Source organism: Chrysemys picta, chromosome 13 (assembly GCF_011386835.1).
Source record: "Chrysemys picta bellii isolate R12L10 chromosome 13, ASM1138683v2, whole genome shotgun sequence".
Taxonomy (NCBI): domain Eukaryota; kingdom Metazoa; phylum Chordata; order Testudines; family Emydidae; genus Chrysemys; species Chrysemys picta.
Genome location: NC_088803.1, coordinates 4358065 through 4377388, shown reverse-complemented (window position 1 = coordinate 4377388; position 19324 = coordinate 4358065). Strand labels below are relative to the sequence as shown.

The 19324-nt window shown below is 49.8% G+C and overlaps 1 gene segment (V, D, J or C); it reads right to left on the bottom strand.

Moving 5' to 3' along the window:
• LOC122173242 (Ig mu chain C region secreted form-like) overlaps nt 1–19324 on the bottom strand; it is a 1717225-nt gene that overhangs the window by 733754 nt on the left and 964147 nt on the right.

Sequence of the window (19324 nt, the reverse complement as noted above, 5' to 3'; positions counted from 1 at the left end):
ATGGATTGTAGTTTCCTCAGGAAGTCAGTGGTGTCTCGAAGATGGCTGGGAGTGCTGGTAGCGTAGGGCCTGAGGAGAGAGTCCACATAACCAGACAAGCTTGATGTTAGGGTGCCAATGCCTGAGATGATGGGGCGTCCAGGATTTCCAGGTTTATGGATCTTGGGTAGCAAATAGAATGTCCCTGGTCGGGGTTCTAGGCATGTGTCTGTACAGATCTGTTTCTGTGCTTTCTCAGGGAGTTTCTTGAGCAGATGGTGTAGTTTCTTTAGGTAATCCTCAATGGGATCAGAGGATAATGGCCTGTAGAATGTGGTGTCAGAGAGCTGCCTAGCAGCCTCTCGTTCATATTCCAACTTATCCATGATGATGACAGCACCTCCTTTGTCAGCCTTTCTGATTATCATGTCAGAGTTGTTCCTGAGGCTGTGGATGGCGTTGTGTTCTGCACGGCTGAGGTTATGGGGCAAGTGATGCTCCTTTTCCACAATTTCAGCCCAGGCACGTCGGTGGAAGCACTCTATGTAGAAGTCCAGTCTGTTGTTTCGACCTTCAGGAGGAGTCCCCGCAGAATCCTTCTTTTTGTAGCGTTGGTAGGAAGGATTCTGTGGGTTAGTATGTTGTTCAGAGGTGTGTTGGAAGTACTCTTTGAGTCGGAGACGTCGAAAGTAGGATTCAAGGTCACCGCAGAACTGTATCATGTTCGTGGGTCTGGAGGGACAAAAGGAGAGGCCCCGAGATAGGACAGACACTTCTGCTGGGCTAAGAGTATAGCTGGAAAGATTAACAATATTGCTGGGTGGGTTAAGGGAACTACTGTTGTGGCTTCTTGTGGCATGTAGCAGCTTAGATAGTTTAGTGTCCTTTTTCCTTTGTAGAGAAGCAAAGTTTGTGTTGTAAATGGCTTGTCTAGTTTTTGTAAAGTCTATCCTTGTGTGGAAGGTTGTTTTTTCATGAGAGTATCCAGTTCTGAGAGCTCAGTCTTAATCTTTCCCTGTTTGCTGTATAGGATGCTGATCAGGTGGTTTCGCAGTTTCTTTGAGAGTGTGTGACACAGTCTCTCAGCATAGTCTGTGTGATATGTAGATTGTAATGGATTTTTTACCTTTAGTCCTTTTGGTATGATGTCCATCTGCTTGCATTTGGAAAGGAAGATTATGTCTGTCTGTATCTGTATGAGTTTTTTCATGAAGTTGATGGATTTCCACTCCATACGGCTAAATGCAGTGCTTTGCATAATGACAGGTTTCAGAGTAGCAGCCGTGTTAGTTTGTATCTGCAAAAAGAACAGGAGTACTTGTGGCACCTTAGAGACTAACACATTTATTTGAGCATAAGCTTTCGTGGACTACAGCCCACTTCTTCGGATGCATAGAATGGAACATATAGTGAGGAGATATATACACAGAGAGCATGAAAGGGTGGGAGTTGTCCTACCAACTCTAAGAGGCTAATTAAGTGAGAGAAAAAAGCTTGAACTTGAATTAATATGCAAATTAGATAGCATCAATTTAGGCTTGAATAGAGACTGGGAATGGCTGAGCCATTACAAACATTGAATCTATTTCCCCAGGTAAGTATTCTCACACCTCTTGTCAAACTGTCTGTAATGGGCTATCTACAAAAGTTTTTTTTCTCTCACTTAATTAGCCTCTTAGCGTTGGTAAGACAACTCCCACCTTTTCATGCTCTCTGTATGTGTGTATATATATCTCCTCAATATATGTTCCATTCTATGCATCCAATGAAGTGGGCTGTAGCCCATGAAAGCTTATGCTCAAATAAATTTGTAAAAGAGAGACAAACTCTTCCCTTATTGCCCCGAATCACTTGCACAGCGATTGAGAGAGGAGGAGCCAGACTGAACCTTTCCCTATGTTTGTACAGCGCCTAGCACACTGAGGTGGGATCTTGATTACACTTTGCCTTCAAGGACGAATCTGCACCTGCCTTGAATGATCCCAAATCCCTAGATACCAGTTTAGAGCCACTCCAAAAGCTACCGCTTTTGTAAGCTAATAGCTATGAGTAAAACAGAGGAGGGGCTCTGCTCATGGGGGTCTTTGCGGGTGAAGGTAGTTGAGGGGGAATATTGGGGGTAGATACGGAGGGCAGGGGAATAAGCCCTGCTGTGAGGGTCTCTGTGAGGTGGGAATGGCAGTGGGAGGACAGGGGGTAGGGATAAGGTGTCTGTGAGGTTCCAGTGAACAGGTGTGGAGGTGTCAGGCAGAGGTCGGAACATTTTCCCTTTATATCAGTGTTATAATAAGGGGAATGATTAAATGTATGGATGAGTCTGTAGGGGTGGGGGATACAATCGATTCCAAGAAACCAGGGAGAGTATTATTTAAAACGGAGTCCTCTGGGCATTGATTTCTACGGGAATCGGGGTCTGGGCACCTCAGCCAGTGCTAGGCGATATTAGAATCTTGTGCCTCTGCTTGAACAAACTCCCAGTAATTGTGTCTGTGAGTGCAAGGGGGTGGGGGGCAGCGTTGTTCCTGGGATAGGCTACTAAGCTGAGTTAAAACATCTGAGGCCTCTTGGGGGAGCAAAGTGTTTTAGTCGGGTGTGAATGGAGGGGGAGAGAAGCTTCCTTTTATTAAAAAAATATTATCTGTCTCTGAGGAGTTATATCTAATCACTTGGTTTCAGTATCAATTAACTGAAAGGAACGGGATTAAATAAAATCCACGGGCTCCTGGAGTTGTGTCTTTTCTCCCAATTCAGTTTATTGTAGATTAGACAGACCTTGAGGGACAAAGTTTTTCTCTGAGCTCAGACAGTCTTTCAGCCATGATTTGGGGGCTTCGGTAACTCAGCCATAGGTTAGGGGTCTGTTACAGAAGTGGGTGGGGGAGGTTATGTGGCCTGTGATGTGCAGGAGGTCTGACTAGATGACCAGGATGGTCCCTTCTGACCCTGTGGTGTTCTGCCAACAGCAGGCATTTTCATCCCTTTACCAGAACGCCTGGGTTTTATTTCTTCCCAGGTACAGAAGGAGTCTAGGAAGTTGGGGTTTACCCCTGAACTTCCTGGAGCCAGGAGAGACAAATTACTAGAACAGGCAATCGGGATTTAGGACACCAGGGTTCTATTCTCAGTCTCGGGAGTTTTGATTTTTGGGTGGTCCGAGGTTTAGCTCAAAAGTTCTTGCAAACTGCTTTACAAGTAGTGGGGGGTGGGGCGGGAAGAATGCATTTAGGAAAGTCTTTGATCCTTGATCTCACAATGGTTCATTGGAGTTTAATGAACAGGATGTAACAACTTCTTAGGGAAGCCTCCTTCATTTGAAGGGTTACTTTTAGTTGCAGGGGTACATACAATGCAAATGTTTGCTGTCAGGGTATACCAGGGTGCACATAAGTGAAAACAGTGCGGGAAACACCCTACAAACATTTCATGAAGTGAAAACACTAAACCCATTCTTATGCACTGAACCTCGAACGTCTGTTGTGCTGGTGCTCGCACACAGGTAAACGAGGCTGGCTCCAGCTATGCACTTGTAAGGCCTGGGGGCCTTGGCATGAGCTGGCACTTGGTCTGACAGCGTCACACTGGGCATCTTCCCTTCCGGACTGGGGTGGGTGAGAAGAATCTGTGACCGGGTCCCTGTGGGGTCAGGCAAGCGAAGGAACAATGTGGGAACCGGTCACATTAACCACATTTTACATCAGTGAAAGATCCAGATCTACAAGGAGAGACTGACCGTGGGACCAGGACTCACACCTGACTGAAGCAGCGAGGAATGTCTGCGGCGCAGACCCAGTGGGCCTCTGTGAAGCAAAAGGGGAACGTTGCTAGGGCATGAAAGGGTTAAAGCCTTGTGGCCGGTTTGTATTTCATTCCCCTGGATGCTGGTTCTCATTCCTGTACCCAAAGCCCTGTTGTTTATGTCGCTGCTGCCCCCACGTGGCGCGCGGATTCTGCAGCCTGGGTTTTTGCAGCAGCATCAATGGTTTCTGTGTCATCGTGTATTTAGCACAGTAATAGCGGGCGGTGTCCTCAGGTTTCAGGCCGGTCAGTTGCAGATACAGCTCACTCTTGGAATTGTCCCTGGAGATGGTGAATTGGCCTTTCACTGAATCAAGGTAGCGTATATCGCCCCCAGCGCTGTTGAGATAAGCGACCCATTCCAGTCCCTTCCCAGGAGCCTGGCGAGCCCAGATCATACTGTAGCTGCTGAAGGTGAAGCCGGAGGCTTTGCAGGAGAGGCGGAGAGAGTCTCCGGGCTTTTTCACATCCCCTCCGGACTCCACCAGCTGGACCTGGGACCAGACACCTGAGAATAAAGGAGCAGTCAAAACATTAGTATGGAAATAGCTAAATATTCGTCTGCTTCTCCAGCATGTTTGCATTAGGAAATACCTTGCAAAGCTGCAACAATGAAAACTAAATAGATCCAAACTCTCATTTTCCCTGGTGTTGGAGGACAAATGCACCGGAGGGCTTTGGATTGTCTCTTCGGGTGCAGCCTTAAGAGACGGAGGGAGAAATTTAAACAGGAACCTGTCAGCTTCATTTGCATATTCCCCTCCTTATAGGAGATACAAATGCCTTCCCTTAATGATCTGAACGGGAGTACTTGTGGCACCTTAGAGACTAACAAAGCTTAGGCTTGGTCTACACTAACCCCCCAAATAGAACTAAGGTACGCAACTTCAGCTACGTGAATAACATAGCTGAAGTTCGAAGTACCTTAGTTCGATCTTACCTCGGTTCACACGCGGCAGGCAGGCTCCCCCGTCAACTCCGCGGTACTCCTCTCGTCTAGCTGGAGTACCGCAGTCGACGGCGAGCACTTCCGGGTTCGACTTATCGCATCCAGAGAAGACGCGATAAGTCGAACCCAGAAGTTCGATTGCCAGCCGCCGAACTAGCGGCTGGGTATAGACGTACCCTTAGAGTCCACGAAAGCTTATGCCCAAATAAATTTGTTAGTCTCTAAGGTGCCACAAGTACTCCTCGTTCTTTTTGCGGATACAGACTAACACGGCTGCTACTCTGAAACCTTAATGATCTGAAATACTTTCCTTGAGTCTCCAACACGAGTCTCTTCTTACTCCTTTCTGTGTTTGTGCAGCGCCTGGAACACGTGATTTCATATCTGGAGAAATAAGGACATGATGTCAGTGGCGTCACATAGCGGTCATTAACTACTAGGGATTGCTTTGAAATCAACCGTGATGAAGGGAAATATTTCCATGGTCTGTAGTGGGCTTTGGCTCATGTTATGTGGGTGGAGAGTATTTGGCTAGAGAGTAGGACAGATCAAAATTAAACAATCTGTGATAACCGGGAACAGAGACGTGTGAACAATTATGCTCTCTTTTCAGACTAGGTTGGAATTATATCTGCAGGCCTTGGAACTGGGGTTACACCCTATGATTTTTAGGGAGGCTAAAATTTACCGTGGGAAATTGTTAAAATGACAAATCATTTGAACTGAATCTGAGTTTCCTGAGTCGAGAGAAATAAAATTTTCAAAGATGGTGAGTAAATGAGAAACTTTAGACAAGACAGTTTGTCTCTAGTGGGAGATGCAAGGTCAGAGGCAGGGCAGAATTTAACTGGGACATTTGTTTATTAATTTGCTTGGACACGTGTACATAGAAGAGACACTTTCCTCAGTCTGTGGTCGGAGCACTGTGACCATGAGTTGAGAGAAAGAGGGTGAGGTGCGGAGATATTTGTTAGATAGACAGATAGATTGGGGGGGGGTATGGGGATAGATAGATAGACAGATAGATTGGGGGGCTTTGGGGATAGATAGATAGATAGATAGATAGATAGATAGATAGATAGATAGATAGATAGATAGATAGATAGATAGATAGATAGATAGATGAGACACTCTGTGGCGGGTGAAAATCCCCCAGGACGCTGAGCGAGGGCTGGGACTGAATTCCCTGCCCATCCCCCTTCCCAGCAATGTCCAGCTCCTGTGAAAAGTGCGGGGAGCCGCGGGAAATCTGTCGTGGGAAGTTCAGGTGTGGATAGGGACCCATGTGCTGCTTTCTTTACTCTCTCAAAGTCTCCCATTCATCTCAGTGAGGCTTCTGGTTTGAGGAGCACTAGTAGCCCTCAGAGAAGGTCTCTCCTTTGAACTGCAGGGGGCTACATCCCCCTCTGGAGCTATGCTGTGAAAACGTGAGGGGAGAGTGTTTTGGGGTTGTTGTTTTTTGTTTGTTTGTTTGTTTGTTTTACTCCTTTTGTTCTTTCTCAAGATTGTGGCCCAAGGCTGTGCTGTTTGTGTCACTGCTGCCCCCGAGTGGGATTTCTTCCCCTCTGTTTTTTGTATTAGCACTACGAGTCTTCTTCTCACTGAGCATCTGGCACAGTAATAGCGGGTGGTGTCCTCAGGTTTCAGGCCGATTATTTGCAGATACAACAGGTTGTTCAGATTGTGACTCTGTGAAGATGGTGAATCGCCCTTGAACAGCCGGGGAATACCACTGGCTCGATCCATCCGTGCTAATCTCAGCCACCCACTCCAGACCCTTGCCAGGAGCCTGTCGGACCCATTCCATGTAGTAGCCGGTGTCGGTGAAGGGGAACCTGGAGGCTTTGCAGGAGAGGCAGACACCTGAGAATTCAGACAGGTTACAAATATTGGTATAAAACCAACAATAATATAATATTCGTGTAGCTCTGCCAATGACTCAGCGGAAACAATATATTCCAGAGCCGCCATAGTAAACATTAAAAGGAGCGAAAAATCTCATTTTCCCGGGTGCTGGAGGGGAAAGTTCTCAGGGGACTGGCTGGTCACTGCACAGACCCAGGGGCTGGAGGGGAAAGTTCTCAGGGGACTGGCTGGTCACTGCACAGACCCAGGGGCTGGAGGGGAAAGTTCTCAGGGGACTGGCTGGTCACTGCACAGACCCAGGGGCTGGAGGGGAAAGTTCTCAGGGGACTGGCTGGTCACTGCACACACCCAGGTGCTGGAGGGGAAAGTTCTCAGGGGACTGGCTGGTCACTGCTCAGACCCAGGTGCTGGAGGGGAAAGTTCTCAGGGGACTGGCTGGTCACTGCACAGACCCAGGGGCTGGAGGGGAAGTTCTCAGGGGACTGGCTGGTCACTGCGCAGACCCAGGGGCTGTGGATTGTCTCCTCGGGTGCAGCCTGGGCAGAGAGAGGCACAGATTTAAACAGGAAAGTGTCACCGTAATTTACATATTTATAAATGGTACAAACATCTGTCATTGATCACCAGAATGACTGTAACTAAGGGCACGGCTACACTAGCAGATGTAGAGCGCTTAGAGTTAAAGCAGCCTTCGTGGAGTGCAGTAGGGAAAGCGCTGCAGTCTGTCCACACTGACAGCTGCTTGTGCACTGGTGTGTCTGTATTTGCGGCACTTGCAGCGGCATTGGGAGTGGTGCATTGTGGGCAGCTATCGCACAGAGCACCTCTTCCCATTCTGGCACTGTGGCTTGTGGGAAGGGAGTGGGGGGAGGGGCATTCTGGGTCCTGTCCCAACGCCCTGTAATGGATCAGTTCACATCCCAGCAATCCCTCTGCTTCCATCCACATTTGGCACCATCTTTCAACGTTTTTTTTTACTGTGCGCTCTGTCTTCCCTTTCAGTCTGTGGGAATGGAGCCCGAACTGCTGAGGAGTAGGCTGACGAGTCTCGCCAGAACATCACGTTTGGCAGTCGAATTATTCCTTAAGATCCAAAGTGACAGTGAGGACTTGGACAATGATATCGATTCGAGTAACGCACATGACACGAGATTGCTTGTGGCATTCACGGACATGCTCACCACCATGGAATGCCACTTTTGAGCTCGGGAAACAAGCACCGAGTGGTGGGATCACATCGCCCTGCAAGTCTGGGATGATGAGCAGTGGCTGCAGAACTTTCGGATGAGAAAACCGACTTTCATGGCACTGTGTGAGGAGCTCACCCCCACCCTGCAGTGCAAGGACAGGAGATTGAGAGCTGCCCTGACGGTGGAGAAGCAGGTGGCTATTGCAATCTGGAAGCTGGCAACTCCAGACAGCTACCGATTGGTCACTAACCAGTTTGGAGTGGGGAAGTCGACTGTTGGAATTGTGTTGATGTAAGTTTGCAGGGCTATTCATTGCATCCTGATCAGATGAACCGTGACTCTGGGTAACGTGCATGACATTGTGGCTGGCTTTGCAAAAATGGGATCACCGTAGGGGAAGTCGAAAAGGCCATTGTGATGCTTGGAGACTCCGCCTCCCCTTTAATGCCGTGGCTCATGGAACCCTACACAGGGAGCCTTGACAGCAGCAAGGAGAGGTTCAACAACAGGCTGAGCCAGTGCAGAATGACTGTGGAGTGTGCTTTTGGCTGTTTAATGGGCCGCTGGCGCTCTCTGTATGGGAAGATGGACCTGACTGATGACAGCATCCCCACGGTTATATCCGCGCTCTGTACCCTCCATAACATTTGTGAAGGGAAGGGTGAAAGATTCACTCAGGCATGGAACTCGGAGGTTCAACACCTGGAGACTGAATCTGAACAGCCAGAGAGCAGAGCTATTAGAGGGGTCCAGCACGGGGCTGCAAGAATTAGGGATGCGTTGAGGGAGCAATTTGAGGCTGAAAGCCACCAGTAATGTTTGGTGCCTTGCACGGGAGTGAAGTGCAGTGGTTCCAATGTTAGTAGGAATCTGTGTTTGCTACGCTGACTTGCAGTGCCTGTTGCTATCCTGGGTTCAGGTATCTTTTACTTTATGCAATAATAAAGAATGTTTTCAAAGCCAAAAAATCCATTTATTGAAAAGAAACACAACTGCTTGGGAAACAGAGAGGGCAAGGGGGTGGGGTAGGGAACGGGACAATCACAGATATATGTATGTCCTGTTCTCATACTCAGCTTTCCTGTCTGGAGTGCTGTGCGCTGAGTGCTGCACTTCAGGCTGGCTGTACTGCGTGGTGATGGGGGTTGAGTGCGGTGGGTAAGGGTCGTAGTTTGCAGGGCTGGGTGGTGAAGCTACAGGTGTTGGAGGCAGCTGGAGGCGATAAGAACCTGGATGTTGGGGAAAGTGGGTTGGAAGAGACATGGGGCCACAAAGGAAAGTGTTTTGGGACAAGGGCTGCAGGGGGAGTCGGGGGCGGTAGTGCTCCGCCTGCATGGCTAAGAGCGCCTGGATAGATTCTGCTTGGCGCTCCATGATGATTATCAGCCGCTCTGTACTTTGGTGCTGGTGATCCGCATTCTGCTGGCGGAGCCTCCTTTCACTCTCCCGCCACTCGTGCACTTTTTGATTTTCATTCAGGGAGTGCTGCATGACTTCATGTGGGATGTCTTCTTTGCTTCTATGTGTCCTCTTCCTGATTCTTTGCAACTTCTCAGCCGGTGATAACACGGATGGCTGAGATCTTAAGGTTGCATCTGTAAAGGCAAAATGCAACACTTAACAGAGGCAGGATTGTTCACACCAGACAGAGCAATGATTCCCCCAGTACTTAAGGAGGGCAAGCACAGTCTACTCAATAGCATAATTTGCCCATCCCAAAGTGAGCACACATAACCCCCGGGAGCCCCAAAATGGAGAATAAGCACAGAGTCCAGGGGGAATGATTGTTTCACAGCCATTCTGTCCTCTACATTTCTGTGCCTTGGGGAGAACCAACAGCTGCAGGGGGCCCCTATACTGAACACCGTACCCACATTTTCCACAGGAGTTCGTCCTGGACGATATCTCACTGCTGAGGGTGATCTGGGAAGCAAGGGAGGATCTTCTACTACAATGCAGCTTCCGCCCTGGCCCATATGCAGCTTGCCTGTGTGCAGCAATGGTCCCCCCACCCCTCACGGCACAGTGACACGGACATGTTAGCCTGACTGGGACAAGGACCACAGTGGCTCTCCCACAAAACCTGCACAAGCGCATGGCCCAAGTTCTAGATGAGATCTTTGAAGAGATCACTGAGGCCGATTACCGCGATGTGAGAGAGCACATCAACGCCCTATTCCGCATCTAGGCATGCATGCAGCCCTAACCCTCTTCAACCCAAGAGCCCGCAACGAATAACTTCCTTCCCAAAATAAGAGCCGCTTACTGGAAACCTCCTCTGTTGTTTATCCTTCCCTAAGTACTGGCCGCCATGACTGGCTACCTTCCTCCTGGCTTGAGAATAGCTCCTGGCTGCATGCATCTAGGGATTCTGGGGTGTCTTCCTTCTCCTCAGCACTCTTATTCCCACTATGCTCCTCCTCCTCCTGCCTTATTGGACTGGGCTCTGAAGTGTCCATGGTGGTACTTGGAGTGGAGGTGGGGTCGCCCTCAAGTATTGCATCCAGCTCTTTGTAAAAACGGCAGGTCACGGGGACAGCACCAGAGTGGCTGTTTGCCTTGTGGCTGGCATTCTGCAGCCCCTTCACTTTAACCCTCCACTGCAGTGTGAACTGGTCATGGCCCCTTTCCATCATGTCCCTTGTTATCTGCCTGAAGGTATCGTAATTCCTCCAGCTGGAGCTCAGCTGAGACTGGACAGCTTCCTCCCCCCAAACACTGATGAGGTCCAGCACCTCCCCATTGCTCCAGACTGGGGATCGCCTGTCGCATGGAGGCATGGTCACCTGGAAAGATGCACTGAGAGCACTCCACGCCTGGCTGAGCAAACAGGAAGGGGATTTTCAAAATTCCCAGAGAATTTAAAGGGCGGGTCTGATGGTTGGTCACCTGAGAGCAGGGCAGTAGAGTTCAAAGTGATGACCAGAGTGGCTAGAACAGGCATTGTAGGACACTTCTGGAGGCCGATCAGAGCGCATTAACAGACCAGGACGTCCACACTGGCGCTGTGGTGCTCCAGCGGGGGCGCATCAAACATTATTCCACTCGCCGAGATGGAGAACCATGAGCGCTGTAGCCGCGGAGTCAGGGCGCTCTACGTGCCTTGCCAGTGTGGACGCGTCGTGCGTTAGAGTGCCCAGGGCTACATTAATGCGCTATAACTTGCAAGTGCAGCCATGCCCTAAGGCTCTGATGGGGCTTTGTCTGTGTGTTTGTGCAGGGCCTAGCAAAGTGTGCTAGGTCCTGAATATACTTTTGCTGAAGGGAGAAATTACCAGTTGCCTTCTACAACCTCAAATCTCTAGACAGGACTCTAGGGCTCGACCCAAAGTTTATTGCAATCAGCACAAAAACTCATCTTAGTTTTAGAGGATGTTGGATTAAACCTCGAAGGAGATTTTTTTGGTGGGGGAGAGCTATAGAACAAGGCAATGTCTTAGTCAACGAGGTGTGAAAGATAACATTTTCCTATAAGATAGTGTTGGAAATATAGTGGTAGGTTTCCCTCTTTTAAAAAAGGTTAAATGGTGTTTAGGACTCTGTCTCCCCACCAATTTCAACATGATTTGAGCACCTAACTCCCCTAGTCCGCTTGAGAATCCCAGCCACAGCTACTTCATTTTGTGCACTTTCCTTCTCAAATAATCGGCTCCTGCATAGCAGCTTTTCACTGTGGGTGTCTGGTAAATACCAGCTTCAAACAACTCACTCTTCTTTTGGGCTAGGATTTTCCTAGGAAACTAAAGGAGTTAGGAGCCTAAATCCTATGGATTTCACAGAGTTTTCGGGGGCCTAGCTCCCATAGGTGGCCTTTTGTTATTCTGGAGGTCAGACTAGATGATTACAAGGGTTCCTTCTGGTCTTGGAATCTATAAAATTCCCTTTGTAAATAGTGACACATCCTTTGAGAATATAACAGCGACACTGGGTCAGACCAAAGGTCCATTTAGCCCAGTATCTTCTCTTCTGACAGTGGCCAGTGCCAGGTGCCCCAGAGGGAATGAACAGAAGAGGTTATTATCAAGTGATCCATCCCCTGTCGTGCACTCCCAGCTTCTGGCAAACAGAGGCCAGGGACACCATCCCTGCTCATTCTGGTTAATAGCCATTGATGGATCTATCCTCCATGAATTTATCTAGTTATTTTGTGAACCCAGTTGTAGTCTTGGCCTTCCCAACATCCTCTGGCAAAGAGTTCCACAGGTTGACTGTGCTGTTGTGTGAAGAAATATTTCCTTTTCTTTGTTTTAAACATGCTGCCTATTAATTTCATTGGGTGACCCAGAGTTCTTGTGTTATGCCGATGAGGGCATCGGTGGCTATCAGCCAAGATAGTCATGGACAAAACCCATTGCTCCTAATGTCCCTAAACCTCTCACTGCTAGAAACTGGGACTGGACAACAGGGGATGGATCACTCAATAAATTGCCCTGTTCTGTTCATTCCCTCTGAAGCACCTGGCATTGGCCACTGTGGGAGGAGAGGCTACTGGGCGAGATGGACCATTGCTCTGAAGCTGTATAGCCAGTTCTATGTACTAGACTAGGTTCTTTTACTGATGCCCATCACCATAGTTTTGGGCACCTCCTCTTTGTTATTGTGATTATAAAGTTTTTGTTCCTTTGAGATAATCAATATCATGATATTGTCTTTAATTTTCAGAAGGCTGTCTGATTCCCTGTCCTTTCCCTACATTGATAAGACTTGTCACGCCCCCCGAAGCCTTGGAAACAGGGGATGATATGACAGGACCCCGGGAATTATGGGCTGTCCCCACACAGGCTGCTGGATAATTGACTCAGCTCCTTGCCTGGCCCTGGCTGCGGTAGGATTCCATTGTGCTTGGGAGCAGCGCCCCCGTCTGGCCACACCCAGAGCTGCAGCTGCTGCTAAGGAAAGGCCTCGTGTATCGCTGGCTGGATGTGGGAGTGACGCCCGAGTGGGGAGGGGGTGTTTGTAGATGGGGACTGGGCAGGGAGAGAGATGAGCTGAGTTCCCACTTTCTCTCAGGCAGTGTCTGGCAGAGACGAGAACTGAACCCGAATCTTCTTAACCCAGTCCCGCGCCTTTCCCCTAAATCTATCCCTCTTCCCATAATGCATTGCAGCTTGAAGGCTGATTTTTGGAGGTGCTGGGCCCCGGCAGCTCTCACTGACTTCAGGCAGAGCAGTGCCCGCTTAGCGCCTCTGACACTGGCTCTCCTGGGGCAACATTTCCTAAAGCGGTGTCTGAGTTTGGGAGACTGAATATTTCGGGGCCCAACATGAGTCACAGGGAGCCTGACTCCCAGGAGTGGATAATCGCCCACAGCTGCAGCTGATGTCACTCAGAGAGGCAGGCGTGGAGCATGCTTTGCTATTGAGGCCCAGAGTATCTCACCATTAATGTCACCGTCCCCGGTGCACATTTCAGGGGGAAGCACAGGGAAGTGGAGCATGTAAAATCCCTTGGTGGAAGGGGCTGGGAGGGTGGGATGCAGGGGGAGAAACGCGGGTGGCTCCTGAGATCCCCGTGTCGGCAATGCCCCGTCTGTCTCATCCCCTACAGCACTAACTGAATGTTCATGTCGGCTGATTAGAAATTCGCTTCCCCTTTTTGTGCCAGTCCCGGCTTTGCTCTGTGTCACTGTGTGTCTGGCACAGTAATAGGTGCTGGTGTCTGCAGCTGTCAGCGAGCCGAGCTGGAGATAAACTTCGTTTTTCGAGGTGTCCCTGGTGATGGTGACACGAGGTTTGAGAGCCGAGTTATACTCTGTGGTCCCCCCGTTAGCTGTATCCCGGATAAACCCCATCCACTCCAGCCCTTTCCCAGCAGGCTGCCGGTTCCAGCTCCAGTAGTAGTCACTGACAGAGACTCCAGAGACTTTACAGATGATACTAGGGTTACCATATTTGAACATTGAAAAAAGAGGACACTCCATGGGGCCCCGGCCCCGCCCCAACTCCGCCCCTTCTCCTCCCCCGGTCCCACCCCTTTCCCCACCCCCGGCCCCGCCCAACTCCGCCCCTTCCCCGTCCCCATTCCAACCCCTTCCCCAAAGTCTCCGCCCCCTCCCCTGAGCACCCCACATTCCCCCTCCTCCCTCCCAGCCACACGAAACAGCTGCACCAATTCTAAAGTCAGGCACTCCACTAGTATAGACTCCCATGACTTTAATGAAGCTGCTCAGTGGAGGATCTGCCCCGGCGCTCAGTTTTTGGGAGCGGTCAGGACACGCAGCTCACACTGTTCTGTTTCCCAGCTCCCCAGATGCCTTGGAGCACCCAGTTCTCCTCCCTGCCCGGTAAAATCCCGGACATTTTGAGCTATTTAATTCTTTAATTCTAAAACGTAATTCTTTATATGTAGTGAACTTTGTATTTTCGTTTTGGCATTGTGTTTGCTCCTAGGATCAGGGGCAGCCAGGGTCTCCACGTGCTGGGCCCGCCACAAGCCAAGCTCAGAGGCTCCCATTGGCTGGGAAAAGCTCCAATGGGAGCTGTCGGAGCCAGCCCCTGCAAGCCCTGCCCCCGCAGCTCTGATTGGGCAGGTATTTCGCAGTGATCCACCACACTGCTGTGTCTCATCACAAATGGGGAGCTGAGTGCCATACAGCACACCCCAGCCCCAGGAGCTCTGATCCACTTGCAGGCAAGGCAGCCCGATGCCCATCGCAGCCAGAGCTCTGATCCCTCTGCACACTCCTGCCTTTTTCACACTGCCCTCCCCTCCTCCCCCACCACAGTCAGTGCTTTTTGGCGACTCCCCGGAGCAGCTCCCCCAGCGCTGCCCCCCACCTGTGCAATCAGCGGCGCATGGTACTCCCAGCTTTGCTGGCATCCCTGGCTTACCTTAGAGCAGGCTCTGGCGACTGCTGCTGCTCCCTGACTCTTCGGCTCTCTTTAAGAGCCAAGCTGCCCTAGTGCTACCGGCTTCAGGCACTTCTCCTACCTGGGCTCCAGCTGAGCTGCTCCTGCCAGCTCAGACTGTAAGAGCCGAGCTGCTGGCTTCTGGCAGCCCTCCCCTACCTCAGGACCCAGAGCTGGCTGGACACGTCCCTTCCCCAGCTCAAGCCGAGCTGCTCGGCTCCGCCCCCTCAGACTTACAGAGCAGAGCTGCAGGAGCCAGCGTTACCGGCTTCAGGCAGCCTCCCCCCTGCCTCGGGACCTTGCACCGTGGGAGCAGCTCAGCTGGAGCCGGGTAGGAGAAGTGCCTGGCTGGGGGCTCGGGGTCCGGAGGCGGGGGGGGGTGCTGCCTGAAGCCAGTAGCGCTTGCTCGGGCAGCTTGGCTCTGTAAATCTGAGAGAGGAGGAGTGGAGCAGAGCCACAGGGGGAGAGGAAGTGCCGGCCATTTTCCCGGACATGTGTGGCTTTTCAGCAATTCCTCCCGGACGGGGGTTTGATTGCTGAAAAGCCGGACATGTCCGGGAAAAAGAGGACGTAGGGTATTAAGATAAAAGATACTGAGGGTCGCTCCCGGCTTCACCGCTCCCGGGCCCGTCTGGACCAGCTGCACCTGGGAGAGGACACCTGGGAGAGGGAAACAAAGCAAGGACAGAATTAGCCACTGAAAGAATCTGTGGCTCTGGTGCTAATTGTCTCGCTCTCAATAAACACTCACAGGAGGGGGCAGAGAACAGGGACAGGAAAAGCAGCAGAGATTTCATCCTCGTTTTCATGCAATGAGGGAAACTCCCCAGGGACAGGACCGGGCAGTTCTGTGTCTGGGCAGAGACTGAGGCTCCTAGAATCAGGGGTTTGTATTTAAACAGGAACTCCCGGGGCAGGGATTTGCATGCGGGTTCCCAGGGCGGGTATAAGAGCTGGCAGGGGGTGAGCGCTCAGTACATGGCGATGTCCCCTTCGGACAGGGGTCCCCTCTACACCCAGAGAGACCCTGCGCTCAGCTCAGCGTGGCTGTACATTAGCCTTTGGTGATTCCCCTGTGGCTCTAGGAGACTGGCTCCCTGTTGCAGTTGTGTGACTCCACCTAGGGACTCTGCGTGCACAATTCCCACTCGTGTCAGTGGGCGGTGGGTGCCCAAATCCCCTAGGTGGGTTGGATAATCTCAGCCTTACTGAGTCAGGGCTTCAGTTCCTCCTCTGTAAAATGGGGCTAATGACACTTTCCTGCTTCACGTGTAAACTCCAGGACTGGTTGTGAGTTGCTCACATGCTCCGGTGACAAGGGGCAGAGAAGAGCAGAGACCGGTTGGGGGCTGGGCATCCAACTGCCAGTGAAACCCAGTGAGATTCTGGCTCCGAAATGCCGCAGGTTTCTTGATAACCCCCCAGCCTGACTCCATGGAGTCCATCTACAGCACATGTGTCAAACTCAAGGCCCGCGGGCCACATCCGGCCCGCCATACAATTATATCCGGCCCGCGAAATCGTTTTATATATCTGTTTTTAATGGCCCTGTGATATGACGCCCCAATAACACACACTACAAATCCCATGATGCAGTGCAATTGCCGCCAACGGCAAGCCGCGGTTCAAGTTCGCGGTCTGTTGATGTATACAACGCTAATATCAAATCAAAGCTAGACCCCAACAATGGCCAAGAGAAAAATTGATTCTGAAAACCGAGGCTTTCAAAGCCGGTGGGAGAATGAGTATATGTTTACTGAAATTGCAGGTAAACCAGTGTGTCTCCTTTGCGGGAGTAATATCGCTGTAATGAAGGAGTATAACCTAAGACGGCACTACGAGACGAAACATGAGAACAAATTCAAAAACCTGAGCGCAGGACAGAAGCTACAAAAGGTAGAGGAGTTGAAGAAGAATTTGACATCCCAGCAGACGTTTTTCACCAAAGCAAAATCACAAAGTGAAGCTGCTGTGAAAGCAAGTTTCATTGTGGCCGAAGAGATCGCCAAATCAGGACGGCCGTTTACCGAGGGGGAATTCGTAAAGAATTGTATGATGAAAGTGTGCGACGTCCTTTGTCCAGATAAAACGCGAGCGTTTGCAAATGTAAGCCTCAGCAGAAACACTGTTGCTAATCGGGTTTGTGAGATGGCGACTGATTTGAAAACACAGTTGATTGAAAGAGCAAAAGATTTTGTTGCATACTCCCTTGCCGTGGATGAAACTACTGACGCGACTGACACTGCACAGCTGGCGATATTTATCCGTGGTGTGGATTCCAATTTGTGCGTAACAGAGGAAATACTGGACATTAAATCGATGCACGGGACAACGAAAGGAGAAGACATCTTTGGAAATGTATTTCAAAGTGTAACCGACATGAAACTGCCGTGGGGGAAACTCGTTGGACTTACAACAGATGGCGCACCTGCTATGTGTGGTGAAAAAAATGGACTGGTGGGAAGGATGCGCTCAAAGATGCGGGAGGAGAACTGTGCCGGTGAGTTGACAGTGTATCACTGCATCATACACCAGGAATCGCTGAGTGCTAAAGTCCTAAAAATGGATCATGTGATGAACACTGTAACACAAACCGTCAACTTTATCAGAGCCCACGGTTTAAATCACCGCCAATTCCAGTCTTTTCTGCGGGAAATAGATAGCGAGTTTGGCGATATGCCATATCATACGGAGGTCCGGTGGCTAAGTCGGGGAAAAGTTCTCAAAAGACACTTTGAGCTGCGAGAGGAAATCTGCCAGTTCATGGACAGTAAGGGGAAAGACTGCACAGTTCTGCGGGATGAAAAGTGGAAATGTGAGTTGGCGTTCCTGGCTGACATAACGTCGCATCTTAGCGCTTTAAACCTTCAACTCCAGGGACGGGAGCACATAATAACCGATATGCATGATGCAGTGAAGGCATTTCAAGTGAAGCTGCGCTTATGGGAGACACAAATGCACCAATGCAACTTGTCTCACTTTCCCTGTTGCCAAGTAATACGGAACCAAGAAAGTGCCACAGTTTTCCCAAATGCCACCTTTGCTGAAAAACTCAGCGCGCTGCGCACTGAGTTCGCACGGCGCTTCAGTGACTTTGAGGCACAGAAAAGTAACTTCGAGCTGCTTCGCAACCCATTTGCAGTCGATGTGGAAACCGCACCTGTAGAAATGCAGATGGAGCTGATAAAACTGCAATGTAACGGGACACTGAAGGCAAAGTACGACACTGCGGGGCCAGCACAGTTCACTCGCTTCATTCCTGAAGCGATGCCGCAGCTCCGCCAACATGCGGCTCGAATCCTGTCCATGTTTGGCAGCACATATCTGTGCGAGCAGCTGTTCTCTGTGATGAAAATTAACAAAACGTCACACAGGAGTCGCCTCACTGATGAACACCTGCAATCGATCCTGAGAATCTTCACAACACAGAACCTAACCCCAAACATAAACGAACTTGTTGCAAAGAAAAGACTCCAAGTATCAGGCTCTGACTAAATAGGACAAGAAAATGGAATGTTATGATTTGTTATGATTATACTTTTGCTTTAAATTCAATTTTTTATTTATATTTTCAGATTTTTTAATATTCCAGCATGTACAGATTTTGAATGTATTGTATTGACAGGATATTTTTTTATGAAGAGCAAAATATTTTAAGTTGAAATGTATTTATTTTGGAATGATATCCTGTATTTTGGTTCATATTAATGGTTAAAAAACATAAATATTTAGTCTGTTAAATAAATGGTTATACTGTTCGGCCCGCGAGTTTTGAGTTTTGGCCCCCTGTGCAATTGAGTTTGACACCCCTGATCTACAGCGTGTTGTACTCCAGAGTCGGGGGCAGGTCATTTCCTCGAGGTGGGAAAGAGAATTCGGAAATATCAAGGAGTCTGGTGGCACCTTAAAGACTAACAGATTTATTTGGGCATATCTGTTAGTCTGTATCTACAAAAACAACAAGGAATCTGGTGGCACCTTGAAGACTAACACGGCTACCCCCCTGATACGTGAATTCGGAAATAAATCCCATGGTTTGAAACAGGCAGATGTTCACACTACACACAGGAGCAGCCAGCACAGGGGAAGCAAGAGGATTCAGTAAATGGAGGGGGGATTTTTTGGGGGGAGGGATAACTCACTGATTTGGGCATTGGCCTGCTAAACCCAGGGTTGAGAGTTCAATCCTTGAGGGAGCCATTTTAGGAATCTGGGGCAAAAAATCAGTCTGGGGATTGGTTCTGCTTTGAGCAGGGGCTGGACTAGATGACCTCCTGAGGTCCCTTCCAACCCTGATATTCTATTATTCTAAAGGGGGCTGGGTCCTGGGAGAGGGAGAAAGGTTGGGTTTTCCCAAGTAGTTTTCAGGGAAGCTAACAGCGTTCACGGCAGGAGCAGGAGGGAGGGAAGTCAGGAGACAGGAAAGTTCTGGGCTGTCTCCAAAGGAGGGCTGTGATTGTGGTAGGTCAGGAGCAGGGCTGGGACACACACTGGGCGGGGGCGGGGGGTTGGCACTGATATTAAACCTTGTCCTTTAGGGTTCAAACCAGTGATACTCAGACCTCAGGGGTTCAGGAGCCAAATTATCCATGAGTATTACCCAAAGAGCCACAGTAGTGTGAATGTCAGGGAAAATATTTAGAGTGTATGTATACATATAGACACACTCTCTCTATATATTTAGTATATGTACACAA